Source organism: Grampus griseus (genome assembly GCF_964374135.1).
Source record: "Grampus griseus genome assembly, chromosome: 15".
Taxonomy (NCBI): domain Eukaryota; kingdom Metazoa; phylum Chordata; class Mammalia; order Artiodactyla; family Delphinidae; genus Grampus; species Grampus griseus.
In genome coordinates this window covers 23,990,086-24,013,664 of record NC_139009.1, presented here as the reverse complement: position 1 = coordinate 24,013,664, position 23,579 = coordinate 23,990,086, and positions in this window count along the sequence as shown.

Genomic DNA, 23,579 nt, shown 5'->3' with positions numbered 1-23,579 from the left:
TTACCATCTTGGTTGACCTCCCAGTGTTCATGATTTTAGACAAGGCCCTTTATTCCTGCTGCATTTAGACCCTGTTTGATTCAAACAAATCAACTTTCTACCTACCATCCATGGGCTTCCCTCTTTTCTAGAAAGTCCTCCCCTTTTCTTCCCTGTTGAACCATGTGACTCTTCTCCTGAAATCACTGCTCACATGTTTTGCCTCCTCCTGGAAGCTTTCCCTGACTGCTCCCACTTGACATGATCCACCTAAATACCTTCTGATCCAGTTAGCATTTAAATACACACACAAACACTGAGAGCCAATGATAAACAGAGAGAAATAAATTTCCAGATATATTTTACAAATAATACCGAGTCTACCTTCCTGAATTACAAACTCTCTTCAAATTAGTGTTCTCCAAAACAAAGTGATCTTTGATTGCCCGTGTAAGGGATTATACGTGTGGACAACCCCAAACACATGGAATCATCACAAAAGCAGATAGTCTGACGTTTAGAAGGAGATTGCCTGCATGTCAACCAGTGCTATATCTTACTGTCTGCATATCATTCTCCCAAGGAACCAACTAGATTAAAAACACATTTTAAAACAAGTTTCAGAAATGAACTATTGCCCATAGGGAAATCTGCCTACTATATCTCTATCATAAGAGGCAGGATTCCAAGCCATATCCAAATTCAACCTAGCAAAATCTTACTTAATCTTTTCAAATAAAATAAAATACCAAGGTAAAATAAAATAAAATAAGCTTCCTTCAGAAGGGTTTAGATCACAGCTCTTTAAAACATCCTTGATATGAAATCTTCTAGAAGGTACAGTCTCACATAAAAATTTGAAACTAAGACAAATTCCCTTGGTCCCATATCACAGCCAATTGTATCTCAGGTTCAGCCAGGAACCTGAGATCAAACTGTTGGCAGGTCCCGCTGTGATCAGTGTGGTTATCTGAGGAGTGAACATTTATCTAAATAGTGAACCAGACTCAAAGTATATACACACCTCTATTAATACATAAGCATTTCTCAGGAACAGGGTGTGTCTGCTTTATTTTTATTTATTTTTTTCTTAAGATTTTTTTTTAATGTGGACCACTTTTAAAGTATTAAATTTGTTACAATATTGCTTCTGTTTTATGTTTGTTTTTTTGGTCCTGAGGCATGTGGGATCTTAATTCCCCGACCAGAGATTAAACACATACCCCTACATTGGAAGGCTAAGTCTCAACCACTGGACCACCAGTGAAGTCCCTAGGGTGTGTCTGCTTTCAAATCTTAAGCTGTTTTCTTAGTAAGAGTAGTCTTGTGATAGACTTTTCCCCTTAGACAGTGAATTTCTTAAGAATGGGTATATTATCTCTTTGTAATTCTTTGATAATTATTTGAAGAAACAGTACCACTGATTCTTTTAAGAAAAATATACTTTCAAAATGGCTAATCTCTTTCATCTCCCATTTTTTAGGCCAGGGTTCTTTCAGAGTTTTGCATTGCCTTATACACAGTTGCATCCTCAGGCAGTTACACCTTCAAGTTCCAAGTTTCTCTTTAATTATTAGAGATAAATCTTTCACCATAATGATGGTATGGCATTTTTCCAGCCAAATCCGTGTACTTGACAAGGTGTCGACAGATTAGAATTTCACGCCACATTCCTAGAAACAGAGATATCTGAGAAAAAGGTAATTTCTAATCCAGGGGCCCCTCACTGCTTTGTGAGCTCCAATGCAACGTACAAGGTGAAGAAAGAAAGGAGAGAAAGCACTCTTGGTCTGACCCCCTTGTTTCCAAGACTGGTCCTGGCCAGACAGCATCTCTGACAGCCATGCGTCCCTACACCTCCCTTCTTACTGAAAAAGAAAAGAATTCAGGGGCTTCCCTGGTGGCGCAGTGGTTGAGAGTCCGCTTGCTGATTCAGGGTACACGGGTTCGTGCTCCAGTCCGGGAAGATCCCACATGCCGCGGAGCGGCTGGGCCCGTGAACCATGGCCGCTGAGCCTGCGCGTCCGGAGCCTGTGCTCCACAACGGGAGAGGCCACAACAGTGAGAGGCCCGCGTACCGCAAAAAAAAAAAAAAAAAAAAAAGAATTCAGGTGCTGAATTGAAAGGATTCAAGGAAAACTTTGATTAACAATGGGAAAGGAACGATATTTCTTGCATTTTATTCATCACCTGCCTCTTTTTTTTTAATAGATCTTTATTGGAGTATAATTGCTTCACCATACTGTGTTAGTTTCTGTTGTACACCAAAGTGAATATGTCCCCATATCCCCTCCCTCTTGAGCCTCCCTCCCATCCTCCCTATCCCACCCCTCTAGGTCATCGCAAAGCACCGAGCTGATCTCCCTGTGCTATGCGGCTGCTTCCCACTAGCTATCTATTTTACATTTGGTAGTGTATATATGTCGATGCTACTCTCGCTTCACCCCAGCTTCCCCCTCCCAGCCGGGTCCTCAAGTCCATTCTCTATGTCTACATCTTTATTCCTGCCGTTCAACTAGATTCATCAGTACCATTTTTTTTTTTTTTAGATTCCATATATATGCATTAGCATACGGTATTTGTTTTTCTCCTTCTGACTTACTTCACTCTGTATGACAGACTCTAGGTCCATCCACCTCACTACAAATAACTCAATTTCATTTCTTTTTATGGCTGAGTAATATTCCATTGTATATATGTGCCACATCTTCTTTATCCATTCATCTGTCGATGGACACTTAGGTTGCTTCCATCTCCTGGCTATTGTAAATAGAGCTGCAATGGACATTGTGGTACATGTCTCTTTTTGAATTATGGTTTTCTCAGGGTATATGCCCCGTAGTGGGATTGTTGGGTCATATGGTAATTCTATTTTTAGTTTTTTAAGGAAACTCTATACTGTTCTCCATAGTGGCTGTATCAATTTACATTCCCACCAACAGTGCAGGAGGGTTCCCTTTTCACCACACCCTTTCCAGCATTTATTTTTTATAGATTTTTGGATAATGGCCATTCTGACTGGCGTGAGGTGATACCTCATTGTAGTTTTGATTTGCATTTGTCCAATAATTAGTGATGTTGAGCATCTTTTCATGTGCCTCTTGGCCATCTGTATGTCTTCCTTGGTGAAATGTCTATTTAGGTCTTCCATCCATTTTTTAATTGGATTGTTTTTTTGATATTGAGCTGCATGAGCTGTTTGTATAGTTTGGAGGTTAATCCTTTGTCTGTTGTTTCATTTGCAAAGATATTCTCCCATTCTGAGGGTTGTCTTTTTGTCTTGTTTATGGTTTCCTTTGCTGTGCAAAAGCTTCTAAGTTTAATTAAGTCCCATTTGTTTATTTATTTTTTTATTTCCATTACTCTCGGAGGTGGGTCAAAAAGGATCTTGCTGTGGTTTATGTCAAAGTGTGTTAAGCCCATCTCCAGGCTTTCATGCTGGTCATTGGGTCAAGCCAATATAGCTTGATTCCTTAGTTAACGGCACTTGGGAGCTTATCGGGTCTGTGACTGATGCTTGCCTTTGAAATTGAAGAAGGAACAGAAGCAAGTCCAAATATTTTATTTCATGACCCAGACCTGAGCTCTCCTGTTCTGGTCCAGAGTCAGGCACCTTCTGTGGAGCCAGGGCAATCTCTTGATGGACGTGTTGTGTGTGGCTGTACCAAACCACAGACAGTATTTAGTTTCTTAGGTCCTTGAGTGATCAGTGGAGTTTCCAACTTTGCAGCAAATAATCTAGCTTGTCTGTGAGTTTCCAGTCTCACTGTTAACGGTCATGAGGTACAGGGTTGGCATAGATGACTGAATTCATAGATTTTCCTCTTCTATCCAATAGGGCTAATGTTGTAAGTCCTTCTTCTGCCAAACCTTCTGTATTAATTTGCCAGGATTTGCTGTAATAAAAGTATCACAAACTGAGTGGCTTAAACATCAGAAATTTATTTCCTCACTGTTCTGAAGACTAGAAGTCAGAGATCAAGGTGTGAACAGGGCCGTGTTCCCTCTGAAGGTACTCAAGAAGATCTATTCCAGGCCTCTTTCTTTGAGATAAAATTGATATATAATATTATATTAGTTTTTCAGGGGTACAACATAATGATTCAATATTCATATATATTGCAAAATAATCACCACAGTAAGTCTAGTTAACATCCATCACCGCACATATTTACAATTTTTTTTCCTTATGATGAGACCTTTTCAGATCCACTCTCTCAGCAACTTTCAAATATACAATGCAGTATTACTAACTGTTGTCACCATGCTGTACCTTATATCCCCAGGGCTTTTTTTTTTAATTAAACAAAAGATTCTTTAAATTCTATAGTGCTTTATGAGTTTCAAAAGTTTCACAAACATGATTTCATATAATCCCATTATAACCCTTTCTTTTAATCCCCTACCCCTATATTTCCCCTCCCCGTTCTCTCTCCCCACTGGTAACCATTAGTTTGTTCTCTATATCTGTGAGTCTGCCTTTTGTTATACAGTATTCACTAGTTTGTCATATTTTTTAGATTCCACATGTAAGTGATATCATATGGTACTTGTCTTTCTCTGTCTGACTTATTTCACTTAGCATAATGCCCTCCAATTCCATACATGTTGCTGCAAATGCAAAACTTCGTTCTTTTTTTATGGCTGAGTAGTATTCCATTGTGTGTGTGTGTGTGTGTGTGTGTGTGTGTGTGTGTGTGTGTGTGTGTACATATATATCATATTTTCTTTATCCATGTATCTGTTGATAGACGCTGAGGTTGCTTCCATACCTTGGCAATTGTAAATAACACTGCTATGAACATTGGGGTGCATGTATCTTTTTGAATTAGTGTTTTTGTTTTTTTAGGACATATGCCCAGTAGTGGAATTGTTGGGTCCTATGGTAGTTCTATTTTAGTTTTCTGAGAAATCTCCGTACTGTTTTCCACAGTGGCTGCTCCAATTTATCATTACATTTCACCAACAGTGTAGGAAGTTTCCCTGTTCTCCACATTCTTGCCAACATTTATTATTTGTGTTCTTTTTGATGATAGACATTCTGACAGGTGTGAGGCAATATCTCATTGTGGGTTTGATTTGCATTTCCCTGATGATTAGCCATGTTGAGCATCTTTTCATGTGCCTGTTGGCCATCTGCATTTCCTCTTTGGAGAAGAATTCAGGCCTGAGTCATAAAATAAAATCAGGTTTGGACTTGCTTCTGTTCCTTCTTGAATTTTAAAGACAGGTGTCATTCACAGACCCCAAGAAGCTCCCAAGTGCTTAACTAAGGAATCAAGCTCAACTGGCTTGCCCCACAGGTCCCGAGGCAAGGCTTATAAGAACTGGATGAGCAGTGGACTATCGGAGACTAACTAACCCACGTCCCCTGCATCGGCAGGCGGACTCTCAACCACTGCGCCACCAGGGACGCCCGGAGAATATGTTTTGAAGACAGATGGGACTTACCAGGATCCATCAAAGCTTGCTCCCACCAAATGCTCCCTCCAAATGCCCTTCAGTTCTACTTACAGCTTCCAATTCCCTCAGACATCTGGTATACCAGCCTTCTCACACTTCCACCTTGGCCCTAATACCTGAGCTGCAGTCTCCCTCTCTATCCCACAAAGAGAGCTGCTCATGCAGAACTACAAATGTTGTCCTTGGTGACAAAATTATCCTGTGAGGGCTGGGAAACCCACCCCACACAGCAGGCAGCCTGCAGTTAAGCATGAGGTACCCCAAAAACATTCAGCAGCCAAACTCCAAGCACGTATTACCACAAGTTTCTGCCTTGCTAACATCATCTCCTCATACAGACATCTGAGCCTGTGAAAGTAAGACGGACATCCAGCTTTGCACGCCCCTTGCAGGCCCGTTGTCTGCAAGGGAAAACCAGTGGGGGAAACCAGTGGGAAACGTCGGCATGTGCGTTCCCCTGGTGGGAGTGCATTTTCAGTTTTCTTTCCCTACCCCCTGCTCATTGTGGAAAAGATTAAGACTATAGAAACATGTAAAGACGGCATGAAAGCAATCAGCCACGATCTTGCCATACAGAGGCAGTTATGTGACATCTTGGCATTCTTGCTACCAGAATTTTCCTGAACCGTTGTTTAACATAGTTGAAATCTTATTGAATATATTATTTTGGGCCTCACTTTTTTTTCCATTTGATAGTCTCATAGCATTTTGCTAAGGCTGGTTGTTAATCAACTTCATAATGAATATTATCTGGGAGACTGGCAACCCACTGATGAAGCAGAAATCCAGTTTGAGTCAATTCTTCGGCTCCACTGGTGGTTGTCCTCCACACTGACTTTGGGATTTCTTCAGGTCCGGGAGGGTTGGGGGGTCTTCTTTACCATTCTAACTCTCTTCGCAAATTGTAAGCCCCCTCTTGCCAGGCCACCGGTTAAAGGAAAATTAGTCAACGTACTGCTTGGTACTCCAGTGAGAGTAGTGGGGATCTGAGAATCAAGGAGGTCTAGGACCAAACATGGGGCAACAGTCCCTCCAGGGACATTACCAGTGTTCTCTCAGCATCTCAGCCACCAGGACCGGCAGCATGAACTGGAGACAAGTGGCTCCTAAGTCTTGTCCTAAATGTCCTGTGGGGTCAGAGATGGGGAGAGAGAGCCCAGGTGGGCAAGGCTCAGTTCACACATACTCCATTGCCCCAGATACTTGCCCACCTATTACACTTCTTTCTTGCTTGCTTTCTTGCTTTCTAAATTTTTATTGGCGTATAGTTGATTTACAATGTTGTGTTAGTTTCAGGTGTACGGCAAATTTAATCAGTTATACATATACATATATCCTCTCTTTTTTAGATTCTTTTCCCACATAGGTCATTATAGAGTATTGAGTAGAGTTCCCTGTGCTATATCGTAGGTCCTTATTAGTTATCAGTTTTATAAATAGTAGTTTGTATATGTCAATCCCAGTCTCCCAATTTATCCTTCCCCCACCACCCATTACATTTAATCTCAGAGACTCCACAAGGTACTCATTCATCAGCCCCACTTTAAAGACAAATGAATGCAGACCTAGAGATTTTAGGTGTTGCCCGAGATAAGAAAGGGGCCATGCTGAGATTCCAATCCAAATTCAAAGTTTTTATGCCACACTCAAATTGCCTCTCAAGGTCACTGAGAAGCCTCCCTTCCTTGAGGAAACTAACTAGTATGCTCTTATATTGGCAGCCTTCTCTCAAAAAATAAAGACCCTGGGTATGGTTGGTATAGTGGATGATGTGGTGTGGCAGGTAGACCCTGGTTCAGGACTGAGACATTTGGTCCTGAATGTCATTCCCCTCCTTCTGGGCATGTTAACAATTGATGGTTCTCGACTGAGTCCCTCTCCAGACATTTCCCTGAATTGCCCTTGACTGAAGAGAATCACCTCATCCGAGGTCATGCCTCCCCAAAGGCAGCCTGCATCCCATTACTGGTCCACCTGGGGGATTTAAAGGACTTGCCCTCTTGCCAGTAAAGTAGGATAATTCTGAAGGGCCATCCAGAGTCTAGACCTGCCAGTGGGGTCAGCTGAGACCTTTGCTGCAATGGCCTCTATCCATTTACTTCTGTCCATAACCTCCCTCTATCCGTACTTCTTCCTTCATTCCCTTACCTGGCAAGCAGTGATCCCAGCAACAGTCCCCAGTAAACCTTGTGTACATAAATCTCTTAGAGTCTGTTTCTCTGGAACTTGCCCTGAGACCATTAAACCATTAGTCATTGATACACTGTGAACGAAGGGGATATCGAAATGCACATCTTCCCTCTAGGACTCCTGAAGCCTGGCGTACTCCCCCAGCACCGGGAAGAGAGGAGTGTGCTTAGGGGATGCACAGGTGCTCTGAGAAAGGGCAGGCCTGGATGGGGTGGCAGAACAGGGGCCTTTAGGCAGCCAGAGGGTGTGGTCTGAGCGCTGAACTGTTAGAAGTGCCCCAACCCACAAGGGAGACAGAAGAGAAGGGACCCAGGAGGTAAGAAAGAGACTAAACCCGTGGTTCTCAATCCTGGCTGCATGCTAGACTCACCTGAGGATCTTTTCAAATATATCATTGCCAGGAGCACCCTTACTCTAGACTGTGACCTGACTGATCAGGGGTAGGGCCCAGGCTTAAGCATTTTTTCAATCTTCCCAGGTGATTCTAATGCATGGGCAGGATGGAGGATCATTTGGCTAACAGAGGTGGGCAGGCAGGGAAGGCTAATGACGTCCCCTAAAATCTACTCTGCAAGTTTACTTTGCCCCCTGCTCAACGAACCCTGACTCACCACTTCCTGGGCCCCAGGCTGAGCTCACAGAGGGGAGCCCCACCTCCTGACCCTGTGACGGCTGGAAGGCCCCTCTGACGGCACCAATGTCTCAGCAGGGCCCATGCGTGCATGGGATGAGGGAGTTGCTTTTTCTAAGCAGGGGACCAGCCCCAGCCAGGCTACTACAGGGGTTTACTCTCAGTGCCCGATCCTAATCCAAACCCTGAGATGCTCGTCAAACCTGTGGCTTCTCTGGCCCTACCCCAAACCACTAAATAGGAATCTCTGGAGCGAGGCCTGGAAACCCACATTTAAACACACCCCACCACCCCCCCAGCGAATCTCGTGCACCTGAGTTTGAGAACTGCTACTGCGAGCTCACTTCCAGGGAACTTTCTCTTATGCACCAGTTTGCTGATACGAAAGCTTTGCTTTCTCTGCAGCAAAGGAGTGCTGGCCGGCTGCTGGTTTTCTAACGCACACTGGAGTAGGCAGTCAGGTTCCTGGAGGACAAGATCGGCCTGCCAGTGACGAGCTGAGCAGAGCCTGAGAATCCTCTTCAGCAAATTCTTTCTGGTTTTTTTTTATCCTTTTAGCAACTATGGTAAACACGGCTTGTGAATGGTCCCAAATATTTTTTTTTGGCATTCTGCAACTGAATCGCCAGTTTTGCATAATAAACGGTTAACATGATGAGCAAACAAGAAATGAATAAAGCTTGATTGTCCGGAGGCAGATTCGCCACTGAGCACCCTGTGCTTCTCTGCAGGCTCGGCCCGCTGTCTAATGAGTGCCCTCTCAAGATTAAGTGTGGCCCTGAGGTGGATAAAAATAGATATTCATAGGCTTGTACGCACCACACCCCCCAGTAGCATCTTCTCATCAAAGAGGCACAACTGGGCTTCCCTGGTGGCGCAGTGGTTGAGAGTCCGCCTGCCGATGCAGGGGACACGGGTTCGTGCCCCAGTCCGGGAAGATCCCACGTGCCGCGGAGCGGCTGGGCCCGTGAGCCATGGCCACTGAGCCTGTGCGTCCGGAGCCTGTGCTCCGCAACGGGAGAGGCCCCAACAGTGAGCGGCCCGCGTACCACAAAAAAAAAAAAAGAGGCACAACTATTTCTTTGACCTCCCATCTTGGCTTTCGGGAGTCAAAACTGGTATATCTGAGTTGGACTGAAGTCCGATCTTCATGAGGCACTTCTGTGTACTCCTTATACACGGTTCCGGGCAGTTTAACGTCCTCATTTAGTTACTTTGTGAGGGTGCCACATCCATAATAATGAAATTACTTTGATTCTCTTTCATAGAGAGTGTGTCAGTGGACAGTTTGCAGCCCCAGAAGGAGCACAGTGCAGATTTTCTGCTGGTTCAGACCCAGGGTTTCCCCTTTCTTTTTTCTCCAAGGCTCCCCCCTGCTCTCTCTTCTTTTCTCATGGGGATTCATTTATCTGCTCTGTCGTAGTTCCTTTTGTCACCCCAAGACGGGCTTAGATGGAGACAGCCTCTTCATCCCTTTCTTTCTGTCTCCACAATGAGCATAGGCATCCTTTTTAATTAGCTTTCTTGTCCATTACATTGGGAGACAGATGGGGAAGCCTAGAAATCCATAGGCAGAAGCTGCACTGGCTTAACCAGGCTCTGCAGGATCGTTTTCTTAGAGGTTCCCTGGAGCTCTCTGCCATCAGGACTGAGAGCCTCTTTTCAGGCAAATGACTCAAAATTAAGCAAGCCCGCCGTAGCCCCACGTGAGTTTGGGTTGACGCTGCCACCAGGTTCGTAGGATTCCCAGTCCCTGAAAGAACCCGCTTGTCATCCTTTGTCCTGGGCACACTGCCTCTTCCTCCCTGAGGTCTGCTCACCTCCAAGGTCAGTCACTGACCTTTCTGGGCAAGTGCAGTGTTTCCCAATGCCCTTCGTCTCAAGCCACTCTGCACCAACTTTGAACCCTTCTTATCTGTACTTGTTCCTACTCCACCCCATTTGTCACCTTTCAGGAAGAAGGGAGAGTTTTCCACAGTCCCCTGGGGTAGCTCAGGAATGAAAGCAGGGAGTCAGCTGACTCTAATCCTCCCTAATCCACCCACGTGTGTTGCTTGACCTAGGCCTTCTTGCCTCCAGTTTCTGAGGACTTCTTTACTGGGCATGTAACCCAAGAAGGAAGCAGCAATAACAGTCCTCTATCCTGTCCCCTCACCCATAGTGTAGTCTCAGGACAGTTCTGGTCCATGTGTCCTCCTCAGGCTGCAATGACAGTGACCACCCTTAGACTGTGTTTTTGTGGAACTGGGCGTCCAACAACGGAGCTTACCCTGAGGGATGCTGGAACGTTGAGAGGGCCGGAGCAGCGCCCAGGGACCCTGCCCCGACACAGACACACGTCTCTCAGGGTGCTGGCTTCCTGCTCCTTCCACACAAGCAAGTTGTGGGTTTCCCCAGTTTCCCTTCACCATGGCCACCACATCAGAAGGCAGGGAAAGGGGTCCATCTCCTTTCAGCCCCCTCATTACGAAGGTTTCCACTTTGGTAGCAGAGCTCCTTTCTACTTAGCCCGATGCCTCTGTCTTTCTCAGGTCAGCAACATGTGGCAACACCAGAAACAAACACATCATGCCAGTCTCTGTGGGTTTCTTCAGGCCATACTTATGTGGATTTACTTGGTTTGGGTTTGTTTATTTTTTGTTTGTTTGTTTTTAAATTTTTATTGGAATATAGTTGATTTACAATGTTAGTTTCTGCAGTGCAGCAAAGTGAATCAATTATACATATATCCACTCTTTTTTAGATTCTTTTCCTATATAGGCCATTACAGAGTACTGAGTAGAGTTCCCTGTGCTATACGGTAGGCCCTTATTAGTTATCAGTGTTATATATAGTAGTGTGTATATGTCAATCCCAATCGTCTGATTTATCCCTCCTCCACCCTTACCCCTGGTAACCGTAAGTTTGTTTTCTACATCAGTGACTCTACTTCTGTTTCGTAAATAAGTTCGTTTGTACCCTTTTTTTAGATTTTATATATAAGGGGATATCGTATGATATTTGTCTTTCTCTGTCTGACTTCACTCAGTATGACAATCTCTAGGTCCATCCATGTTGCTGCAAATGGCATTATTTCATTCTTTTTTATGGCTGTAAAAAAGCCCTATGTTGTATAGATGTACCACATCTTCTTTATCCATTCCTCGGTTGATGGACAATTAGGTTAGATTTACTTGTTACTGAAACAGAATTTTAAGAAGTGAATGAAGACAAGTTTCATTTCCCTTTCCAGACTTTCTCTCCAACAGTGTAAGGCTCTACTTCCCTAGCCTGAGACATCACCTTTATCCTTCCCAAAAGAGTCCATGGTTTCCACCTTAGAAGTCCCAGCCTCTCTGACGTAGTTCTCCTAAACTCCACCAGCCAAGTACTGTCTGGCTTTACTAAATAATAGCCGCCCTTTGTTGCATCATTACTATGTGTCAGACTTAATAGTAAGCAATTCACCTGCCTTTGCTTTTTTTTTTTTTATTCTCATAATGGCTCATGAGTTAGATTCAGTTATCATCGCTATTTTGGAGTTAAGGAAACAGGCTTAGCGTTAAGTTGCTTGTCCAAAATTCCACGATAAGTAAGTGGTAGCGCCGGGACATTTTGGTTTGAAAACTTGAGTGTTTCTAATGCTTCTCTTGAAGATACTGTTAGATTTGTCACCTACTGCTCTGAGTCTAAGAACATGACTTGCCTAATTCATCCAGAATGCAGCCCACAGCACAGCACCGAAGCGGCGTGAGCCTGCACTTCACACTGCTTGGCACTAAAAAAAATCATCTCACTTTGTTGACGACTTTTTCCACCCAGAAAGGAATGTAAAAACACGTGAAATCTGTTAGATGAGCCATTTGATTACATGGCAAATACTCTATACACCTGTTTGCCCTACCACACTTGTCTCCTTTGTCATATTTTGCAGGGACATTTGATTTAATCCCCTAAATCAACAATGAATTTGTTTTCTTTTTTTTTCCTTTTTGTGTTTTTTCCTTTTGGTTTTCCTTCTCAGCTTTATTGGGGTATAATGGACAAAACACTGAATCTGTTTTCTTAAAAATGAGGAAGAGGATGGAACTCATCAAAATGCACTGCGGGGGGCTGGGGATACTTTGCCTTGGGGCTATCCTGGAGGACAGTGATGGGAAGGGGGGGTCCCAAGTGGGCTTCGGGGTACTGGTAATGTTGTCTCTTTATCTGGGTGCTGGTGATTTGGGTCTCATTTCATGCAAGTTCCTCAAGCTGTCCACTTGGCATTTGTACTTTCTCACTGTGCTCACCCTTGCCTGGACTACATCACCACCCTCTTCTCTTGGCAGGCTCCCCACTCTCCATCACTCCCGTGACTCATGGGTAGAGATGAGGTTTCCCTCTTTTAGGCTGTGAATGAAAAATGTTGCCTGCCATATCAGCAGACAAGGGATGTTGCAACCATCAGGCCCTAAAGCAGCCCCCGCTGGTGAGCCCTGAGGGAACTCAGGATGGAGACAAACAGGGCTGCCCACTGCCAAGCCCTCAGGCACTGCAGCACGCCCACCCCCCAGGGGACTCAGGATGGGGAAGCACAGGATACTGGCTGTAGATAGCTAAGGTGCATATCAAAGGAAAGATTTCAGTGAGTCCAGGCTCTTGCATCTTCCCATACACAGAAAAGCACTAAATTCCTTAACTTGAGATGTCTGCTTTTCTTTAATTAACAGTAACCTTTTGATGTTCCAACTACCTGGTGTTGCAAAAACTCCTGTGTATCCTGGCTCCTCCGTTACCTCTTCAGAGCCGTTCCTCAGAGCTATGTGAGAGGCTGCCTCCTGGGCTTGAAGTCCTAATAATTCTCAGCTTTTAGGGTGTGCATTTTTTTTCAGTCAACACCTATTACATAGGGTGAGCCATGCTATCGGGAGTCTGGAGTCAGGAAGCGCCTCCTTTACACGCCTCATCCCTTTCTCCTTGATCCGTTAAGCGGGGATGATGCGGAGACCTTCCCCGGGGCTCTCCATGGCCAAGGGTTCATGGGGTCTGCCATTTATAGTTGTGGAAAGATCGTCCTGCAGAAAGCCCAGGTGGTGTGATTTACGTTGAGCATCTGCTCTTGACGTGCAACACCTGGCGAAGGCACTTCCGGTGTGGGAATGAGGCGCCAAGGAAGGACACTGCCCTGGCTCAGCACTTCCTCTGGAGGAGAAGTTGCTGAAGTAAAAAACAAAGCGGACGACCGCAACTCAGGCAGCCGAGAAGTCGAAAGCTCGGGGCTCCAGGAAGTGAGGTGGGATCCGGTGGAGAGAGGCTTAGGGTGGAGCATCTTTGGGGAAGTTTTGCAATTAAATCCAATATCCTCTCTCCGGGAGGGAGACACCAGGCGCCAGGCTGGAGTCATTGTTTAACTAAGGTGGGGAGGTAACTGCTGTGCTATATGACGAAGAGCCTGAGGGGACGAAGCAAGCAGACGCCTGCGCTGTGGGGCTCTCAGCCTGCCTTTTCTCCGGAGGGACTGCCGCTGTCCTCCACCACTAGTCTCCTATGCCACTCTCCATCCCGCCGCAGAGCTGCTGCTGCTCCCCTCAGGAATCCTGCTGACTAGGCTCCATCAAACCACCTGCCTCTGAAACAGGTAGGATGTGAGTGGTGACCTCCCAGGGCTTCGGACCAAGACAGTGCTCCAGACTTCAGTGAGCACAGAAATGCTTCAGGGACAGTCTTAATTCTGTAGATCGAAACCTCCACCCCCAGAGATACGGATTCAGTAGCTCTGAAAAGTGGGTGTTTCTGATGCAAAGGGCCCAAGTATAAGTTTTAAGAAAAACTAGGGCAAAGGGTGAGTTGACTCCGTAAGAGAAGATAACCTAAACTTTGCACACTTCATACAGTGAGAGGATCTCTTAATCACTGCGTCACCTTGGCTTTCTGCTCATTTAGTTACAACCTGGAGGGCTACATTGTCATAAGGGATACCCTGATGGCAGGAACCATGTCTTTGTTCACCATTGTATAGTTTCTGACACATAGTCCGTGTTTAATGTTTGCTGGAGGAACGGGGCCCAGGGCTTGCCTTTTGTTTTCTAATGATCTAGATTAATAATTATATCAAGTTGAAAAACCTGTGTTAACCCCCAAAGGCTGGTCAACACCACTGCAGAGATTCAGGTGGTTCCTATACCCCTAGAGCTGCTTCCTGGTCAATGTGCCTCCATGGCTACAAGTGTTGTGGAATCTGAGATGTGATTCTGTACTTGGGGAGACAGAGCCACAGCTATTTTGTTTGAACCCAAGCTGACCAGATTAGAATGAGTGCAGACATTTTTCCTCTGCAGTTACAACTAAGTTATAACCTGCCAACTACCCTGTTTGTCCTGGGACAGAAACAGAACTTTAATGACCCCCAGATGGCATTACCTGAATATTCAGTCAGCAATTCTCTTGAATTGGCCCACTTGTACCCAACTGGACCTAATTTTTGTTCTTGTGGGTGATAGCTGCAGGAGGACTCTAGTTAGCACATTGGTTGTTGAGAATATAATAATCTACCAATTGTGTGATAAGCAAGAGTTATATGTAACATAAACTTATTATTCCCAATTTGTAGATGGAATAAGAAAGGTACCTGGTGAGCCACTTGCTACTAAGCAAGATGCAAATGACGAAGAGTTATATTATTCCTGGCATGCTGTTTGTTTCTAGAAACTTGTCCATTTCTTCTAGGTTGTCCACTTTGATGGCATATAGAACAGTATTTCATAGTTCATAGTATTTTCTTATGACTTTTTGTATTTCTCCAGTATCGGTTATTAATTCTCTTCGTTCATTTCTTATTTTGTTTATTTGGGTCCTGTCTTTTCTAATTAGTGAGCCTGGCTAAAGGTTTATCAATTTTGTTTATCTTTAAAAAAAACAGCTCTCGGTTTCATTGATCTTTTCTGTTGTCTTTTTTATCTGTTTATTTCCTCTCTGATCGTTATTATTTCCTTCCTTCTGCTGACTTTGGGCTTTGTTCTTTTTCTAATTCTTTTAGGTGGTAAGTTATCAATAGGTTGTTTGCGATATTCTTGTTTCTTGAGAAAGGCCTGTATCGCTATGAACCTCGCTCTTAGATCTGCTTTTGCTGCATCCCATAGATTTTTGGAGTGTCGTGCTTCCATTTTCCTTTGGTCTTGACATATTTTCTGATTTCCTCTTTGATTTCTTGACTGGTAGTATTTAGTGAGTGATTTCACTGGAAAGAATGCCTTAGAAGAAAAGGTGCTGGTGAGAAATATACAAATTAATGATCCACCTACTGACCCTGAGGGCTTACTCTATGTCTAGCACTGCGCTGGATGCTACCATGTGTGCTGTCTGATACTATCATCTGGGCATGTTACATAACCTCTCTGAGTCCCAGTTTCCTCATCACTAGAATGTAACAATAAATTAGATTAAATGAGATAATATATGTAAAGTACTTAGCAGTGCCTGGCACATGGTAGGTGTTCAAAACATTTTAGTAGTTACTATTGACATTATTTGAGCCTGGGTTCTCCACAAAACAAAGCTTGAGGCAAAGCTTAAGTGCTAATGCCTCCCTGGGAGTTGCAGTACCAGGGCAGTGAGAGTGAGGGAAATGAGAAATGGGGAGAGAAGGATGGGAAGCAATATAAGATGATGTGTTACCCACCTCTCTTCACACAGAGATATAGCCAGCTACTTGGCTAAAGCAGGACACCCGTGGACTAGCTTTGCAGAAATGCTGTGTCTTGGAAGAGTCCACACGAGAGAGGCTGGAGAGGAAATTTACATGTGGGCTCCCTCCTGTCTCCCATCTCTCATTGCTCAAAGTTTGCCCTGTGGGGAATTCATGCTTCTGAACCTCTGGCTTGTGCCATGTGGCCCCTTGGCAGCCACTGGGAAATCCAGATCCTTCTCCTTGTGGCTCGGCACCTCATCTGAGTCCAAAAGTGGTGAGAAGAGCCACTTCTTTTCCTGGGGTCAAAGAAAACCCCCCAAAGAGGGGTAAGAGACCCAGAGACAGGTGAGACCAAGAGGACCTGAGACAGCACATAAGATTAGTCTGATATGGATCAAATTATCATTATTATTTGCAGGACACTGTGCAAGGCACTAATGTTTCCTGATCTTAGGGAATCACCTCTCTCTTTCTCCCATGAGACAACCATGAAAGCGTCCTCAGGTCTATCCCATCTCTCCTCAGTGTTTGGAAGAGGTCAGACTGAGTACATCCTCCACTTTCCCAAACCTTTATAAGGCAGAGCATCCTGTGATAGTAAGAAAGGCTACAGCTGTGCAAAAGAGCAGAGCAGAATCGAGAGCAGAATGTTGATTTTTTTTTTTTTTCTGCTACCTTTGGGGACTCTATCTCTTGGACAAGCAGGATACATGGAACACTACTTCTAGGAACTGTTGCTGGGAGCTCCTTGATATAAAGTTTCTGTGATCAAACATGGGGGTGAAGGTTGCCTCCTACCTTCCCCTCTTTGGAGAGTCATGGCTCAGATTTACATAAAAGGCTCTGAGAAGGCAAAAAAAGAAACTGGTTGAACCGAATGCATCAGCAATTCCCATACTCAACACCGGTCGGGAGCACTGCTTGGGACCCTAGTGACCCTGGGTTCGATCTCTCTCTGTCTCTATCCCTGAATTCTCAGAAAGCTCTTCTCTACCATGCATGCTCAGTAGTCTGCAAAGCTGGTTCTCCCAATAAAAAACCAGGAAATCTCGGCCAAACACAATTTCCTCATCTTAATTATTAAGGTAGTTGAATGAGGTGATCCCTAAGGAGCCCTCCAAACCATTGTGATCTGTGAGGATCATGTTGAAAGGCAGCTGAAGGTCATCTCCTCCAGCTCCTGAGCTGCCTCAGAGATGACCTATTTAGCTAATAAACAAATGCAAATTTTGAAGCAATGATGTGGAAGTGAAGACTTGCCCCACTGCCGCCCCCTCTGGTAGAGTTTTTCTAAGGTGAGAGAAGTACTGTGTACTAAGGGTAACGATCCTGGTGATGGACTGCCTCTGAGTCCCTGGGCTGGTAGAGAGCTGCAGCAGTGGGGTTAACGTTCCCACTGTGCCACATCGGCCACAAGGGACCTTTAAAACTGAAAGTGGCCAAGAACTTTGACTTCTCTCTGAAAGAGTGGTCCCTTGGGCAGTACTCTGCCCTCTGATCACTGGCTAGGTCCGCCCTGCCATGCCTGTGGATCCAGCCTGACCAAGAATTCCCACACAGCTCAGAGAATTGAGCCAGACCCCATCACAGCCTGGGGACTAGAGACCCTGGGGGCTTGTCTCCATCTGGACAGACCACACATCTGCCCTCTGGAGGCACAGCGACGACTCACATCTGGATCCAATTGGTTCTCAAGTGCCTGAGTTAGGAGAGGTCACAGGACTCGTTCCCTGGGTCTCTTAGCCAAATGTCCTGTTTTCTCCCCAGTCTAATCCTTAATGAGAAGAGGCTGCCAGCCAGCCGAGCTACGTCATAACGCTCCATGTCTGAAATGTTCGGCTTCTCTTCAGGAACCAAAGTGAAGAAACGTTCAGATGGCGTTGCTGGGGGGAGAACTTCAGGCCAGAGGCGTTCAGGATGGGCCAGCTGCTAGGACGCGGGCACAGGCCTCGGAGTCTGTCCCGATCCAGACGCTGTCTCCCTCTGATGCTGTTTGAGGACCCTGGCTACCTCCTCAACCGGGTCACTTCCTCCAGATGGGCGCAGGACTCACCTGCCCCCCTCACCTGTTCTGGCCTGCAGCCCAGGCAGCAGAAGGGAGGCCGAGGTTTCCTGTGGCAGCGTCTGCATTCCGTCTTCCGCTGGAGGGATGGAGGCGTGGTCCCTCTCCCACCTGGCCTGTCGTTCCCACCACCTCCGCCTGCAAGCAGCGGCTCCTAGACCATTTCTGCTCCTCTCTCTTCCTACTGTCTCTGCTTCTTAAGAATGAAGAAAAGAACATGGGAGTCCTGAGAGGCTTAAAACCCCCCTCAACCTGCTTTTCAAAACTGCTTCACTCACCCGCTTATACACATGTTTATACACATGCTCACACACAGGATCATGTTCTAAGTTCATTCTCTTTTGTGATGCTCTTCAACATAATTAATTCAGAAAGCTTTTTTTTTTTATTTTTAAAATATTTATTCATTTATTTGGCTGCCTTGGGTCTTCGTTGCTGTGCACAGGCTTTCTCTAGCTGCGGCGAGAGGGGGCTGCTCTTCGTTGCGGTGCGCGGGCTTCTCATTGCGGTGGCTTCACATGCTGCGGAGCACGGGCTCTAGGCGCGCAGGCTCAGTAGTTGTGGCTCTAGAGCGCAGGCTCAGTAGTTATGGTGCACGGGCTTCATTGCTCCGTGGCATGTGGGATCTTCTCGGACCAGGGATCGAACCCGTGTCCCCTGCATTGGCAGGCGGATTCTTAACCACTGCACCACCAGGGAAGTCCCTCAGAAAACTCTTATTTTCAAAAAGACTTCTCCCCTCTTGCTGACCCGTGCCCTGTCCCCAACCCCACAAGCATGACTCCATCCACTTGGATGGAAGCTTGCTTTCAGAAAAGTCTCAGACCAAGTAGCTTGGCCTGGGCCTTTTGGGGACATACCATCATCTTATGTCCCTGAGCTGGTCAGAAAAGCGAGTCTCTCCCTTACAGTGCTTGGGTGCTGGTGCGAGTGTACCTCTCTCCCCACCCGCATCCTCACATCACAGTGAGGACTGGACACTGGCAGAGTCAGAAGCAGGCTCCAGTCCAAGGCTCTGCCCACTCACCTCTGTGGCCTCCACAGGCCTGAGATTGCCCAGAGGTGGCCGGGTACAGACCGGGATGCCCGAGGTAACCTGGCCAGAGGTCCAACTGCTGGTGTCCGTCTTTTTCTCTGCCCTGGGTGATCCCCTGGATCTCCACATGTGGCTCTGTCACAGCAGGAGGGAACTTCAGAGAGCTCCACCAGGGAGTCTCAGCTGTTGCACATCTGTTTTCCAGGTGTGCCTCAAGTGCTCACGTCTGAGGGGTGAGAAACATGGTGATGTTTGCATGTGATTTCAGCGCAGTCGTATGCTGGCATTGCACACGGAGGCACATGAATGCTTTCTATTAGTGGACTTGTCCTTCTCCATATCTTGGGCCTCTTGTTCCTCCCACTCTCTTCATCACCATCTCCCTCTCCGCTGGCTGGCTGGCTCTGTCTTTGTCTCTCTGCTCCCATCTCTCTGGGTCTTTGTCCCTGTCTCTCTGTTTTATCCATTTTCTTTCTCTTTGTCTCATTTCATTGAAAGCCTAAGAAGATAGGCCAAGAGGAAGTCGTTTAAGAATACACTGATTGTCTAAATGCGGTATCGCCTTCCAAAGAAATCATTTAAAAGGCCCTAAACTCAGTGGGCGCAGTGCTTGCCCAGGCCCCTCTGGTTCCTGCCGCTGGGAAGTGAGCCGTCCGGAGCGATCTGGGGAGGATGGCTTGGAAATAGTAGCTCTTAAAACCAGATCATCATTTGATACATGACAGGCCCCAACTTCCTAAATCCCCCTAATTTGCTTAAGAGGGAGCTTGAATTCGCTAAATGGGAAGTACATCCTCTCTTTATAGATGGGGGGAAAAATATGCCCAGAAATCCAAGATCATACCGAATATTACACGGTGTTTCTGGGACACATGTAATTATAGAACCCAGAAAGAACGCTCTGCCTTGTCCTCAGAATACATTGACTGTCTACTCAGGAACTCTCTAGGCCTCTTCTGTAATTGAATGACACATACCAAAGCACTTTGGGGTTGGTAAGGAGAATCATTTCATGCCAAGACGTTTTGATTTTTCGTGTTTGCACATGGCGAACCTAACTGAAAGGAATACTATATTCCTGCTTCACTGCCTGCTCAACAATATCACGTAGGGTGCGTAAGACCTCACGTTCTCAGTTCCAGAAACACAGAGCATTACAGCTGAAAAGCACTTGGAAGAGTAAATCCAACTCGCTCAGTGTTCCAAACGGGGAACCTGAGGCCCGAGGAGAGGCGCGGCTCACAAATCTAGTGGAGCAGAGCAGACTCCTTTCTGCCAGGCAGGCGTTCTCTTTGTTACTCTATAGGGTGCCTGGGAGGGACCCATCAGCTGAGGTCTCTGAGCTCCCTTAGGCCATGAGTCCCCAAAGAGGCTGGGTGCACATGGCCAGGCCAGCAGAGAGAGCAGTGTAGGGTTGCATCGTCTGTGGCCCATGCAAAGCGGTTTCTGCTTTTTGCCTCTCTCTTTCCAGGCTGTTCATCTCCTTGGCAGTCGGCCTGGCCCTGAACCCAGAGTCACTGGCAGGCCATGGATAGTTCTGTTCTGAGCACTCACTTCTCTGGCACCTGTTCCCCATCGGGGCGCTGCGGCACTCTGTATCTGAAGCCACGTGAGAGACTTCTCTCATTACTCCCTCTCCCATGGCCCTTGGATCAGGGATCCTCTCAGACCCCTCTCAGCCCTAATGAAACAGACGGTAAGGTGCCCCTCGGCAGAGATAGGACAAGCTTTGCGTCCAGGCCAGGGCATCAGCCTTGAAGCTGGGGGCTGGACAGCTGTCCACGCCAAGCACTGTCCAAACGCCTCTTGTTTGATCTTAAGCCTCAGTTTCCCCTTCTGCAAAGAGAGCCCTGGGTAGTCTTCCTCTGAGGACTGCCTTTTGGGGGGCCACAAACCTCACTCATGGCTTTCAGGCCACCAAGGCAGGGAACCTCACTGAGATGATTCTGAAGTGGGAGAATAACCCAGGGAAAGCACTGGTCTAGGTGTTAAGTTCCATTTTAAAACCTAAAATATGTGTTCATTCTCACCTTTACACCACCGCGTACCAGCTCTCCTTGAGAAATAGTCATGTGAACTCCCAACTCACAGTAGATTTGCACAGGCACAAAATTCCCTCTCTCCCTCCCTCTCCCCTCTCTTTGTCTCTCCTTACCTTCCCTCCCTCTCTCTCTTCCTCTCTCTCTCCGCCCCCAAAGCCCTGAGGTGTGCGAGGTATCACACAGCTGAGAGTGGTTTGCACGGGGCTTTTTTCCTCCAGAGAGAAGTGCCTTATTTTCTCCACTCGGGTGGCTAAATTATTCTCAATGCGTTAAACAGTGTAATTAAACACATACGCCTGAAATGCGCCGGTCCCCTCCCCCCACCCTTCCTTGCTCCTTGTCGGCAGAGAGCACATTAGCCCCAGCCTTCAAGCTCTGTTAGTTTTAATTTGAGTTGTGGAATTAGTAATGGGTTTTGCTGGAACACTGTTGTGGGAAATAGATCACTCCTCGTGCAGGGTGTGGGCACCATTTCAAATGAGTATTTGTTAAGGGGAAAACTGTCCCTTGTCGTGTTCTGCTACATTACATCAGATTTATTTCCATTGTTCTGGAAAACACCAGCCAGGAGAGTGCGGTGTGCATCACTCCCTGGCAGGGAACAGTTGAACGCTGCTTCCTGTTTCTTAGCGGATTGAAAACAAAATGCAAAGAGAATCCCTCTTTTTGGCTGGGATGTTCTAAGCTCAGCCTGGAGGCCGGGTCACCAGGGCAAGCCTTGCACCTGTCACTGTGAGGTCTGTCCTATCGTGTCACTGACAGAAAGCAACTGGGTGGTTTGGTGGCAAAAATATCATGTTGAAGAAAAGCAGTTGAGTGCAGAGAACCCCAGCAGGTCAAAGTGAAAGGATCTAACTCAGGGATACTTCTGCACCCCCCCTTTAATAATCATCCAACCTCAGCTTGACTGTCTCCACTGAAGGGTGCTCAGGGCCCTCCTGGTTCTGTGGTCATTGCTGCCATTAGCAGCTCTTACTCTCGGCTCTGTCCAATAAGGTGGCCGCTAGCCATGTATGGGTATTTAAATTTAAATGTAAATTAATTAAAATAAAATAAAACTTAAAATTCAGTTCCTTAGTTGCATTTACCGTATTTTAAGTGGCTACTCTATTGGACTCAACTTTGGGGACCTGAGGAGACCTACTGTTGGAAGTCCAGGAGTAACTGGCCAGTGCCTGGGGTGCCCCACCTGTCACAGGGACAGGGCAGTGGGCACCTGGGGAGATCCTGACAGGGTGATGGTCACGAGACCTACCTACCTAGACTTCGTTATGTTCCATGCCAAGCTCTTTACAAGAAGCTTCTCCTTTAATACCCACCTAGTGCTAAAAGGCTGGTTTTATTACCACCACCTCCACTGCATTTTATACGTAAGTAAAGGAGGCTCAGGGCTTCCCTGGTGGCGGAGTGGTTGAGAGTCCGCCTGCCGATGCAGGGGACACGGGTTCGTGCCCCGGTCCGGGAAGATCCCACGTGCTGCGGAGCGGCTGGGCCCGTGAGCCATGGCCACTGAGCCTGTGCGTCCGGAGCCTGTGCTCCGCAACGGGAGAGGCCACAGCAGTGAGAGGCCCGCGTACCGCAAAAAAAAAAAAAAGAAAAGAAAAGGAAAGAAAAGGAGGCTCAGAGATATTAAGGGCTTGGCATTGCTCAGTCAGTCAGTCACTAAGCCACATCTGGATTTGAACCAAAGTTCCAGCCTGATTCCACATGCTCTTGACCACCTTTCCAGGATGTCTTTTTTTTTTTTTTAAGATACAAGGCAAAGCCCAGTTTTCCGAAAGGCAGTATTACCTTGGGGGTTAGAGAAACAGCAAGGAGGAGCCCAACTGTGGGACCAGAGGTGCTTAAATCCATGCTGTCTCAGACGGGGATTATTGTAGCGGGCTGCGGATCAGGACTACAGGACTGGCTCTGACAGTCATCGTAAGTCTTTCAGTCTGTCTTTCTCCCTCTAAACGTTTCGAGATTTCCAATTTCCCAGGAAGTAATCTCTAGGTTCCTTGCATGCTCAGCTGATGGCATGTTTGTGCCAATTAGAAAAAGTCATCACGTTTTCCCGGTGGCTATAACCGTGTGCCGGCAAGCCATCCTTGCAAGCAGCCCTATGCTACTCTAATACCGTCTCTGGACACCACTGAGGTTGTTGATGTACCTCTTGAAATGTGGCCCCCAGAACTGAACAGGGTGGGTTAGACGTCCGTGCGGTGTCAAGAGCAGCTTTGTACAGGGGGCTGGAGCTATCCTGTCTAGAGCAGCCCCTTACTACTGTGATAGCAGTTCAGATTGTGTCAAGTCTTTCACCACATTGCCTCATTTAAAACAGGAAGTCAAGTAAGCCACACAAAATATTTCTGAAATGAAATTTAGCCAAGGCAGAACCCACTCACTATTCACTTGCACAGTTAACTTTTAAATGTGAAGACAGATTTGCAGTTCCTTTGGTTACATTCCATCTTGCTGGTTTTGAGGTCCTTTAGAATTTGGATTTTGCCATCTGCGTGGTTAATTGTTCTTGTTTTCTTTCTATC